The 13,070-nt window shown below is 44.6% G+C and overlaps 1 protein-coding gene and 1 pseudogene across 2 annotated transcripts in view; one reads left to right on the forward strand and one right to left on the reverse strand.

Annotated features, from left to right (window-relative positions):
• RGS6 (regulator of G protein signaling 6) overlaps positions 1-13,070 on the forward strand; it is a 574,555-nt gene that overhangs the window by 81,010 nt on the left and 480,475 nt on the right. The window lies entirely within an intron of this gene.
• Positions 4,347-11,584, reverse strand: LOC308614979 (protein phosphatase 1 regulatory subunit 14B-like; annotated as a pseudogene). Its single transcript has 2 exons — positions 11,569-11,584; positions 4,347-5,017 (listed from the first exon to the last, which is right to left on the reverse strand). The product of its transcript is annotated as a protein phosphatase 1 regulatory subunit 14B-like (transcript).

The raw sequence follows: 13,070 nt of genomic DNA on the forward strand, positions 1-13,070 counted from the left end.
GAGGTCCACATGTATGAGAAGTAGTGTGTGGCCATCACACCATGCTTTGTCTCTGTTCCTCACTTCTTAGGTCCCCTGATTTTTTTTTTCTCTCTCGTATGCCTTGGTGATGATAACTATTCTTACCATTGAAATAAAACCTTCCTTCTGAAAAATTAATTAACAGATGTTTCAGGGCCTTATAAGATACTAACATTTCTCTACTGAGCCTTGCCTCTTTATCATATTATTGCCTCCATAGAAGTTGAGACGAACTTTTCTTGTTCCACATTGTCCCCTCCTCTGCACAGTATCTCAAAATAGACTTATATACGAAGATAGAAACCATAGCTTTGATGTGGGAGAAAAACCTAAAATATATACTAGAAGTAGACTTCCTTGAGGAGTTATTTACAGTTTCTTAGAGAAGTATTTTAATCAAAGGGTGTGTCTGTTCTCGTGTGTGGGTATGTGTGCGTGCACACACACACACAACCATATTGATTCCTGTGGTAGCTATCAGAACGTTTCCTTCTCTTCAAATCTCCTTCAGTCTTACCAGATGACCTTGATTCCTGTTTTCCTGATAACTTCAAGGTGATCTAATAGGATCTCTCTCATTTGATCTCCTTTCCACCTAATTAGAAAACTTTCCTCCTCTTTTATCAAAAACTCGTCAATCCTTCTTTCAAAAGGTCCCCTCTCCAGCCCGTCCTCCCTCTTCTTGAACGTGTCATCTGTTTTTCTGCTTTTCATGCCTGCATTTCTTCCTCTTTCTACCAGTTTCTATAAGGATGCTCAGGTTTCTCCAACACTAAATAGAACAGCCGTCCTTTTCCTTAGACTTGCTTTCTCTCGGAGCTGGACTTCTGTGCGTTTCCTTGACTCTCCCGCCACGCTTACGATCAGTCCCTTGTGCTGGCAGCCTTCAACTTCCTCATCACCCATCCCCTGCTTCCCACTTAAAACACTTTCCACTCTGAAATGCCCTCCAGGGTATTTTAGTGACCAAGTCTGTTAACCCTCCACGCCCCCACCCCACGCAGATTGTTGACCTTTCTAAAGTTATTTTTTAAATTGCTTTACAGTTGTCAGCTTCTCCCATCTTCCCTTTTGGATGAGGTCCATGTGTATAAGAATTAGTGTGTGGCCATCAGGTTTTACCTCCATCTTTTTTGTCTCAGAGGCAGTTTTGTGAGTGGTAAAGAGCTTGGACCACAATTTGAATTGTGACTCAACCATTTACCAGCTGTGTGACTTTGGGCAGGTTTGTGAACCTGGGAATCTCTCCTTTACCCTCATCTGTAAATTGAGGATAAAAGTAATACCCACATGGCTGTATCGTTGTGAAGACTAAATGAATTAGTATGTGGGAAATACTTAACAGTGCCTGGCATAGAGTAAGCAAACAAGAAACTTTAGCCTTTATTGCTAGTCGAGTCCCTTGTCGAGTAAGCGAGGTTAATCATCAAATAGCTCCTGTAAAATGAAGCGTGGATACGTTCTTCAGTAAGATGAATTATGTATTAAAGACCCTGTTTTACCAGTTTAAATGGCCAGGAGCCATGAACACGGCAATCTCAATGTGTGGGAGTTTATAGGGATAGTGTGTCATCTTGCACATTTAAAAGGTGAGTCGGAGCCCTTTTGTAGGCAGATTCCTACAACGACAAATGAGGGGAGAATTAAAGCCTTCTTAGAAGAAATTTGTCACTGGTTTTGTGAACAGCATACTTAATTTACCCCACACTTGATGAGGGCAGGGACGCGGCTGTTTCAGGTCACCGTTTGTATACCAGTCCTGCAGTCGGCCATGGTAGGCACTCAATAAATACTCATGAACTAAATACACATTTGTGAACAAACATGGCTATGCTTTGTTGAATGTAAGTTGTACACATAATGCAGGCTTTGTGTGATGAAATGACGATGGACAAGGGAACTCTTGTCCACAGAGTGGGATGGGGGCTTGCAGGCTTTTCTTCTGATTTTTACTGGACTTGAGGGTGAGCAGCTTCAGAAACGATGCAGGCAACGTTTGCTGCTTGGGCATGCCTCCCTCTAAGCCGATCAGGTTCTCTGATTCCTCTGCCATTCCCTCGTGGTGCCCTGTCCTTATTGCAGCTGCTGGATCTGATCTCACCGTGAAAATAGTGTTTCCTTTCTACTGACCCATGGGGTTCAGTGTTTGATTAACAAGTTTCCGAGTTTCTGAGCCAAACACCTTGGTAAATCTCCCCGGATGCTGCGAGGATCTGCAGTAATTTACAGCTACTGCATGAGCCCTGTGTTGAATGGCACGCTCTTTGTAAGGGTGTGGTGTCATTTTTAATGCTGGTTCCAACATCGCTCCTAGCTGTGCAGTATGTTGACTCCCATACTAGATGACATTGACAGTCAGGAGAGGAGTGACTTTAGTTGCCGCTGCTGAATTAAAGAAAAATCAGATTTACGGTATAAATGGATTTTGCTCTCTTCAAACTAGTGACCTTGGGATAGATGTAATCCTTCGATGCTTCCATTGATGTTGCTATTGCCCCAAACATTTCTGGAATCCTTTTTTTTTTTTTTTTTTTTTGTGGTACACAGGCCTCTCAGTGTTGTGGCCTCTCCTGTTGCGGAGCACAGGCTCCGGACGCGCAGGCTCAGTGGCCATGGCTCACGGGCCCAGCCGCTCTGCGGCATGTGGGATCTTCCCGGACCGGGGCACGAACCAGTGTCCCCTGCATCGGCAGGCGGACTCTCAACCACTGCGCCACCAGGGAAGCCCTGGAATCCTTCTTTTTAAGTTGTCTTCTGAGCCTGTGGCATATTCTTGGGAATATTTTCAAGTCTGACAAATATTCATTCTTTGTAGGAGGCTTTGATTTTTGGAAAACGGAAAGAGTCGCTGGCATTGAGTCCAGCAGCTGAGGTGGGTGATGGGGCCAGGGAGCACTGGTCCTGTCCAAGGCAACGTAGGATTTTAGACATCTTTTCGTTATGTCATAAGACTGGTATGTTTTTTGTTCTGAACAGTGTTTCTTTTAAAAATAATGTTTCAAATTATAAACATATCAAGCCTATAGAACACTATGGGACTCTGTATGACAGACAGGTGTACTTCCAGCACTGATGTTTAAATGGATGCTAACTTTTTTTTTTCCCAAGCAAATTAGTTTGTGAAATGAAGACTATGGTGTGAGTTTAGGCTTAAACGATGCAGGTTAAACATTAACCAGCTCAGACCACAAACCAGATGTGAAGATGATCCCAGCTGTGCCTGGGTCAGTGTTGCACTGGAAGAAAGGAATCCAGGTGACTGAGTTTGCATTCTCTGGCTCAGCAGGGAGTTGTTTTTTTTTTTTTTTTTTTTTTTTTTTTTAAGACTTGTATGCCTCCCAAACAAGCTGGGCATAAATTTAATTCTTCATTAAATTACGGGCAAAAAACTCAATTTTTACCTAATTTCCAAATTATATAGAAAATTTTAGATATTCATATTTGTGATCAGATGCTATTTGCTCTATTTGTTGGCATGTGTTCTTTCTTCTTTCTCCAAAAAAATATGTTTTAGGTATTCCTAAAACCCTACCCTGCCCCATGCCCATCTGCACCCACCCTCCCTCCCTCTGTAGTCACACCTCTGCCAATCCCAGGTGTGTCTAGGCCTTTTGGAGGGAGTGTTTTAAAATGGACATGAATTGTATTATACTGTATGTTTCCCTCCAACATTTTTTTTTTTTTTTGCGGTATGTGGGCCTCTCACTGCTGTGGCCTCTCCCGTTGCGGAGCACAGGCTCCGGACGCGCAGGCTCAACGGCCATGGCTCACGGGCCTCGCCGCTCCGCGGCTTGTGGGATCTTCCCGGACCGGGGCACGAACCCGTGTCCCCTGCATTAACAAGCGGACTCTCAACCACTGCACCGCCAGGGAAGCCCTCCCTCCGACATTTTTTTGGAGATTTATCCATGTCGATTTGTTTAACTGCTCTATAGTATTTCACCTTCAGAATTGTTTTGGCCATACCAGGCTCTTTACACTTTAAAATATATTTCAGGAATGTGGAGCCCTGTTTTGCTTTTTGGAATTACTCAGACGTTTTACAGATACATTATGAAAATTTGTCTTCTTATGATAATGGGTCTTCTCACCCACAAACATGTTATACTGTGTTTATTTAGTTCTTTTTTAATGTACTTCAATAGAATTTCCCAATGTTCGGCATACTTTTCTTACATATCTTTATTGAGGGAATTCGTAAGTATCCCATACCCTGTATTTCTGTTGCTTTTTAAAAATTTTTTAACTGCACCAAAGGCGTATCCTAGCTTTATTAAAGAGCCCGCGCCGCAGTCAATATAAAAACACAAAAACTCCCATCAGTTTAATAATAATAAAAACCCCCCAAAATGGAAAACTGAGGGGGCAGGGAAGAGGCCCCTGGGCCAGGGGCATGGGGAGCCGTGCTCATGGCAGCAGGCCTGGCTGCAGGGCCCCCCCGGTATTGCTGTTGCTACGAGGTTGGGGGTCAGCGATTGTCCTATGGGAACCATCGTTCACCTGGGTCGAGGACCCTTACTTCTTCTGGGGTGTGCTCAGCTTCTGCATGCCCCGGATCTTGTCCAGCAGGCCAGAGATGAAGACCTCAGTGGGTTTGTAACAGTCCACCAGCGGCTCCTTGACCCTGGTAGCTCGGGTATCATCGCCCTCCACGTCCAGGAGTTATATCCACATCAGTCTCCAGCTCCGGGATCTCCTGTTCCTGGCAGGCGAATGAGCTACTCCAGGATCCACTCCTCCAGGTTGAGGCGCTTCCGTAGCTCCTTGCGTTCTTACTTGACCGTGACCTTCCCTTGGCGCCTCATTGGGCCCTCATCGTCCATGGTGCCCGGGCCCTTGCCTGTGGCCTCAAGGGGTCTCCGAAAGTAGACGCTGGGCCCTGGGCCGCCACTGCCCGGTCCAGGGGCCGGAGCAGCCAACGCCGCCCGCCCCCCGCCGCGGGGCCGCTGACAGCTCTGGCTGCCGCTGGGGCCATGTGCGTGCGTCGGTCCCCTTCCTGCGCCACCACCTCCAGGAGGGCCGCCGGCTGGCTACGGGCTACTGGCTAGGCTTAGCCCGTGAGCTCGGCCTAGCCTGGCTCCGTGGAGAGGGCGGCGGAGGGGGCACCCGGGGGGCAGCTGAAGCATGCGGAGCCCCCGGGCCCGCCCTGGCCTGGTCACGCCCCCTGTGTTTGTACTGTTAATGGAATCTTTTTATTATGTTTTCCTGTTGTTGCTAGTGCCTAGGAACATTACTTGTTTTTGTATATCTTGCTGAACTCTCATTTATTTTCATGGTTTATCTGTAGATAGTCTTGCATTTCCTATGCATATGGATATATAACTTTTTGATAATGACAGATTTTTTTTTTTAAGTTTGTGTGACTAAAGGAAAACCCTTCTTCTACTGAGAACACATGCGTGGATTTTCCACACATTTCAGTTTTCTGTGGACCAACTGGATGGCCTACAATTTAATTCAGTTCTGGCATTATCGACCTGGAGTTAGTGCAGACCCCTCAAGACTGCCCCCTCTTCAGATGCCAGTCACAAGTCTGGGCTTCCCATGCTTTTGACTAGTAGGTTCCCACGACCCCCTCCTGAGTTCAATAATTTGCTAGAATGGTGCGCAGATCTCAGGAAAGCACTGTACTTACTATCACTGGTTTATTACAGGGATACAACTTAGGAACAGCCAAATGGAAGAGATGTATAGGGCAAGATATGGGGGGAGGGGTACACGGGGCTTCCATGCCCTCTCCAGGCACGCCACCCTCGCAGCACCTCCACGTGGTCCCCTACTCAGAAGCTCTCCAAACCCTGTCCTTTATGGTTTTTATGGAGGTTTCATTACATAGGCATGATTGATTAAATTCTTGGCCATTGGTGATTGAACTCAATCTCCAGCCCCTCTCCCCTCTCCTCTGGTAACCAGCTTCATCTGCCAGGAGTCACCTCATTAGCATAAATTCACCTGTGGTTAAAAGGGACTTATTATGAATAGCAAAAGACACTCGTCTCACCCCTATCACTCAGGAAATTCCAGGGCTTTTAGGAGCTCTGTGCTAGGAACCCGGGATGAAGACCAGATACATGTATTTTTATTATATCACAGTAACTTTCACTTATTTTTCTTGAATTAATGTATTGGCTTGGACTTCCACTCTAATACCTGTTTTTGTAAATAAAGTTCTACTGAAACACAGCCACACTCTTATTGTCTCTGGTTCCTTTTGCATTACAACAGCAGAGTTGACTACTTGGAACAGAGACTTTCTAGTTTGCAAAGCCTAAAGTATTTGCTGTCAGGCCCTTTACAGAAAGTTTGTGAACCCCCTCAACAGCATGGTTTGTGGGAGTTTTGCTCTCATTTTTCCCATGCCCAGTGTTGGCCCAGGACCAATTTTTATGCTAATTTCTTAGGTTGGGCATTTCCAGACTGTAGCCTAAATTTGTACCCCAAATGCTCCAGAGGTAGAGGTATGAGGTTCAAATTTTGCAGGAAGCTTTTAGTTCTCCTCTCCTGAAGCCAGAGATAGACAAGCTAGCTGAGCTGGTAGGGAAATACTTTTCAGCCCATTTTTCCTGGGGTCGCAGCTCTTTGCAGGACCTCGCTTTGGGCAGCACCCTCCTCTCTCAGGCAAGACTCAAGGGCTTAGCCTCCTGTTCCCATGTGCTAGTTGACATCTACACCCTTACTTCCCCTGGATCAATGCTTATTCTATTCCCTCCTCTGCCCTGTGGTCCCCCTCAGCCCCAGGAGTGGCTGCCCAGTTGATTCCTCTGCTTACTTCTGGTTTTCAGTTGAGGCTTTGTTTCTGGCACCTGGTAATTTCCTATTCTTTATTGCAGGTTCAAGTATGCATTTAAAAAATTATTGGATCTGGATTTTTTGATAGTGGCCATTCTGACCTGTGTAAGATGATATCTCATTCTAGTTTTGATTTGCATTTCTCTAATGATTAATGATGTTCAGCATTCTTTCATGTGTTTGTTGGCAATCTGTATATCTTCTTTGAAGAAATGTCTATTTAGGTCTTCTGCCCATTTTTGGATTGGGTTGTTTGTTTTTTTGTTATTGAGCTACATGAGCTGCTTGTAAATCTTGGAGATTAATCCTTTGTCAGTTGCTTTATTTGCAAATATTTTCTCCCATTCTGAGGGTTGACTTTTGGTCTTATTTATGGTTTCCTTTGCTGTGTAAAAGCTTTTAAGTTTCAATAGGTCCCATTTGTTTATCTTTGTTTTTATTTCCATTTCTCTAGGAGGTGGGTCAAAAAGGATCTTGCTGTGATTTATGTCATAGAGCGTTCTGCCTATGTTTTCCTTGAAGAGTTTGATAGTGTCTGGCCTTACATTTAGATCTTTAATCCATTTTGAGTTTATTTTTGTGTATGGTGTTAGGGAGTGTTCTAATTTCATACTTTTACATGTACCTGTCCAGTTTTCCCAGAACCACTTATTGAAGAGGCTGTCTTTTCTCCACTGTATATTCTTGCCTCCTTTATCAAAGATAAGGTGACCATATGTGCACGGGTTTATCTCTGGGCTTTCTGTCCTGTTCCATTGATCTATATTTCTGTTTTTGTGCCAGTACCATATTGTCTTGATTACTGTAGCTTTGTAGTATAGTCTGAAGTCAGGGAGCCTGATTCCTCCAGCTCCATTTTTCTGTCTCAAGATTGCTTTGGCTATTCGGGGTCTTTTGTGTTTCCATACAAATTGTGAAATTTTTTGTTCTAGTTCTGTGAAAAATGCCAGTGGTAGTTTGATAGGGATTGCATTGAATCTATAGATTGCTTTGGATAGTAGAGTCATTTTCACAATGTTGATTCTTCCAATCCAAGAACATGGTATATCTCTCCATCTGTTTGTATCATCTTTAATTTCTTTCATCACTACTGGGCATATACCCTGAGAAAACCATAATTCAAAAAGAGTCATGTACCAAAATGTTCATTGCAGCTCTATTTACAATAGCCAGGACATGGAAGCAACCTAAGTGTCCATCAACAGATGAATGGATAAAGAAGATGTGGCACATATATACAATGGAATATTACTCAGCCATAAAAAGAAACGAAATTGAGATATTTGTAGTGAGGTGGATGGACCTAGAGTCTGTCATACAGAGTGAATTAAGTCAGAAACAGAAAAACAAATACCGTATGCTAACACATATATATGGAATCTAAGGGAAAAAAAATGTCATGAAGAACCTAGGGGTAAGATGGGAATAAAGACACAGACCTACTAGAGAATGGGCTTGAGGATATGGGGAGGGGGAAGGGTAAGCTGGGACAAAGTGAGAGAGTGGTATGGACATATATACACTACCAAATGTAAAATAGATAGCTAATGGGAAGCAGCTGCATAGCACAGGGAGATCAGCTCGGTGGTTTGTGACCACCTAGAGGGGTGGGATAGGGAGGGTGGGACACACAAGAGAGAAGAGATTTGGAAACATATGAATATGTATAACTGATTCACTTTGTTATAAAGCAGAAATTAACACACCATTGTAAAGCAATTATACTCCAATAAAGATGTTAAAAAAATAAATGGCATTAATGATGATAATAATAGCTACTCAAAAAAATTATTGTATCTGATATTTCTAGGTGCTTATAGCAGGAATGTTTGAATGTGTATGTCATCTTAGCTCAACATCTTGCTGAAATGAGAGATCGCCATTTAAATGCAACTTCAGGATTCAACACCGAAAATCAAAACAAAACCCAGTAAAACAAAAAGCAAAACCCCAAATCGGATCCCTAAACGAACTAACCATGAACCAGGCAGCATGCAAAGTCCTCTGATATTAGCTCATGTAATTCTTATGAAGACCCCGTAACTCTTTGCTAATGGAGAACTTGAGTAACTGGCCTAGCAGTTTGTCAGCGGCAGAGCCAGGCAAGGAACTCAGCTTTATCTGACATTCCCTCCTCTTAAGTGGTCTGAACATCAGTAACACTAAGTATGACGTGTGCCCGTTCTCAAGGTGACTAATGTGAAGGTCAATGCTATTTTCCATCTCATATAATATATTCCTAATATATTTACACAATTGTCTCACCTGGTAATCCAGAATAGAATCGTGATTGTGTTTGTCTATGAGAATTTGCGGTTTTGGGTGAGTTTAAATTAAAGAAAAATCTGAAAAGCAGTTGCCTAGGGGCTGTTAATAGTTGCAAAAAGGAGCATGAGTACACTTCCTTCTGAGCACAGTAGAGCTCCAGGGAATTAATAGGGACCCATTGTTTTCCATGTTGACTTTCGAGAAATGTACCTTACTCCCAGTCTGCTGAAACATGTTTTAAGGATGTATTGTCATGCATGTAGTTTCTGGAAGGCCACAGACATGTGAATTTTTATATCCCCTCTTGGTTCATTTGCTCATCCTCTGAAATCAAGGCCTCTGCAAAGATGGAGTCAGTGGTCATTATAGTTTGTGATTAGGAGTTGCAGGTAGCTGACATTTTAGTCTCAGTTAATGGCTGAGGATGGACCCCAGGGCACTTCACCTTGTTCACAGTCTGATTTAGCAGCACAATCTTAATTTGAGTTGAAAAGTAGCCTTAGGGAGTTTTGCTTGGTGCTTGCACGAGCATTCTGGAGCTCTGTATGTTACCTGATGCTACCTGAGAGGAGGTGCTTGGGCAGTCATGGCTTCTCTGAGCCCTCATCTACATGGGGGAGGTTGAGAAGTGACAGAAGTTCTATTCTACCAGCAACATAGACCTGTCTCACTATGAAGTTGTGTTAATGGCTTTGCCAAGAATTTTCCCAGTGCACAGTAGGCGTATTTGCTGGAGGAGCCGATCTTGCAGTCTCTGTATATCTGGAGCAGTCAGTTATGGATCTGCTAATTAGCTTGATGTTTGGTCTCCCAGCTAAGTGAGCTCTTGTGAACTCTGCCAGAATCTGGATTTCCAAATGATCTGACGAGAGGAAAGGGAAAGATTGGGCCAAAGAGGCCATTACAAGTTAATTTCATACAATCAGAAGTTTACTTAGCCCCAGCGCCTGCCTTTTCTGTTGCCACAAAATACCCATTCTTCCCCTCTCATAGCTGCTGACCCATCCGTGGGTGAACTGGTTTTGCCCCCCTTTTTTTGTTTTCAGTATTAGCGCTTGAAAGCGCTTCTGGCCACATGGTGCAAGGTGTGGCCTCCCCAGGGGCACATCTCACCTCTCTTCCCTGCCTTAAAAGGTGGCCCAAATTTCTAATCTTGGAGAGTCTGTTAATTCGTCCTTTTCCTGGTGAGTACGTGGGAGTGTTCCAAGGTTCAGCACTTCCCATCTGCCTTTCTCTTTACAATTTTTTGAGATATTCACCAATAAATGCTAATATTTACTTAACATGTTTTATATGCGAGATGCTTTTAAAAGCACTTTAATAACAACCGTAGTATTATTGTGCATCTGCTGTGTGCCAGGCACTGCCCTAGGCACCAAGGACATGGAACAAGCAAAACAAAGGTCGTCCCTCCTGGAGCACATGTTTTATTAGGCAGACAGCCAGACAGTACAACCCATCAGTAAACAAACATATACTGTGTCAGATAGTCACACACGTGCTCTGAAGGAGAAGTGGGGGGAGGTGACAGTGTGTGTAGGAGCTGTGGCCAGGGAAAGCCTCTCTGACGGGGGGAGAACAGAGTCTCCAAGGAAATGAAGGAATAAGCCCACTGGGCCTCAGATCTCCTCCTCCCCAGGTCTTGCTGACTCAGACAGAGCCAGTGGCATGGGGAGCCCCTCCCTCCCTTCTCCGCTCTCTGCTCATGGCACCACTTTCTCCCAGACCCCAGCCTCTAGGCCTGAGTCCCCTCCCTTCCCTCCTCTTTTCCTCATCCAGTCGCCAGACCTCATTGACTTTCTTTGGAAATCTCTGCGGCATCCCTTCCACTGCCTTTTGTGGAAAGGAAACCCCTGCCAGCTGAGCGCTTTGCCGGTCCGTTTTAGAATGACTATAACCGCCTCCTAAGTGTTCTCTCTGGGCTGCTAGCCTCTTCTCACCAATCTGTCGCCGCCCAAGTGCTGGCACATACACACCATGGTTTGAGTGCTTATTCCAGGCGGGGCACTGGATCCCCATAGGAGCTTTATTATTATTATTATCATCCCCATTTTACAGATGAGGAAACAGACTCCCTCAAGGTCACTCACTGATCCAATAAGTGGTTAAGTCAGAATTTGAACTCAGGTCCCACTGAATCCACAGGCCTCTTCTAGCCAGGAGCCCAAGCTGCCTCTACCCTGCCCTTGTGTGTATCAAGACCCTGCTTTGATTGCTCCTTTGCTTAGAAATCTTTCATGCTTCCCATCATCTGTGGGGGAAAGTCCAACCATTTTGAAATAGCTTTCAAAGCCTTTCATAACTGGACCACGCTTCACCTGTCTCCCCGTTTTATACCTGAGTTCTCTCCTGTGACAGTCTCTGCCGGGCACACACAGATGTATCCCGTTGGCAAACACGGCTACACCTGTGCTCACAGGTGGGTGCTTTTTCACTCCCTCTGTGTTAACTCACTCTCCACGCCCCAGCTCAGACTGCATCCTCTCTTACCTTCATTTGTGTCCATCTTTACCTCCAGCCTCCACCTAGTTAGGAGGAGTGTCCTGCCTGTCTTAAGCCAATCCTGATGTCATAGGGTGCACTGGGCCATCCTTTGAGCACCTGTAGCTCTCTTAGTTCTCATCTCCAACTGGCCATTCCCGTTGATTTCCTTAGTACTTTCCCACATGTGATCCTAAAATACTGAGAAAACTTATATGTCCAAAATGAGTATAACTTTCTAAGTAAGAGTCTTGGAAGATACATACTTATTTCACTAAACCTTCTCAGAGCTCAAAACACATTTGGAGGAGCCCCCTTTGCTAAACTGCCTCCCAGCTACCCAGGAAAGCCAATTTCCTTCTTTAATAGCTGTGACTCATTTCTGGACCCACGATGACATGAGTCCAGTTCACTCACCCATCTGAATCATCAGTAGGGACTCCATTTAAAATTAGACAATTTTCCTAAATCAAATCCATCCTCAAGAGATTAAACGTAGACATTCACTAGAATGTGCCCTGGGAAATTCTGAAATAAGGGTTCTGAAAATGTTGATTTAAAATGTCAGGGGCTGAAACTAGGAGAAAAGCAGGACTGGAATGTTCCTCTTTTTTTAAAATTCATTGTCCCTCACTTACCTGCTTCTTAGTGGAAGAAAAGGCAGAAAAAGAAGCATGGGAAGGAAAAGGGGAGCTAATCAGAGGCAGCTGGAATCACAGGAAGCAGTTAAAACTCACAAAAAAGAAAATGAACAAAATTTTCTCTGAATCCAAGCCTTCCTTAGGGGAGGATGGAGCAGGAAATTTCATTCTGAAAATGGAATGAGAGCTGGTCCGGTGCAATTGGAACGATGGGTATAGAGGCAGGAGGAACGAGGTAGAAAGACCTAGGGACCCTGGAGCAAAGGAATGCCGTTTATTTGCAAATAATTCTCCAGAGGTAAGGGAGGGGATGGCATAGAGGGGGAGGCTGGCGAGTAAAGGGCTTGGTCCAAGCTGGATCAGGGCCTTGGTCTTCTTCACTCTTCTGGTTACGTGCAATTCCTCTACTCAGCAGTTGTGTCGACAGTGAGCTCGCTGAGAGCTGCCACTGAATTTTATTCTATACATGATGTACATCCAGCACTTAGCACTTGTCTGGCCCCTAGTAAGGACTCAATACCTATTTGCTGAGTGAATAAATCCAAAATAGTTTGTTGCTGGAAGAGGTTAAGGCTAATCCTGCGCTGTCATTTCTGGTAGCGGCCACCAGGTGGTGCCTTCCTAAGAGCAGGAGCAAATGAGATCTTGAATCTTGGGTGGAAGGCCTCAGAGAAGCCTTAGGTCTCACCCGGAGCCCTCACCCGAGCGCGTGCCCTCCAGCAATTCATCACACTTTCTTATTCCTCTGTTGCATGTGCCTGCAGAGTTCAGACAAGTGGCTGGAACCAACTTTCTTTACTTGGAGTCAGTTTCACAGGAGGCCCACAAAAACCTTTCAGAAGGTTTCATTTACGGCTAAACTTTGGGATG

Source organism: Mesoplodon bidens (genome assembly GCF_964165515.1).
Source record: "Mesoplodon bidens genome assembly, chromosome: 3".
Taxonomy (NCBI): Eukaryota; Metazoa; Chordata; class Mammalia; order Artiodactyla; family Ziphiidae; genus Mesoplodon; species Mesoplodon bidens.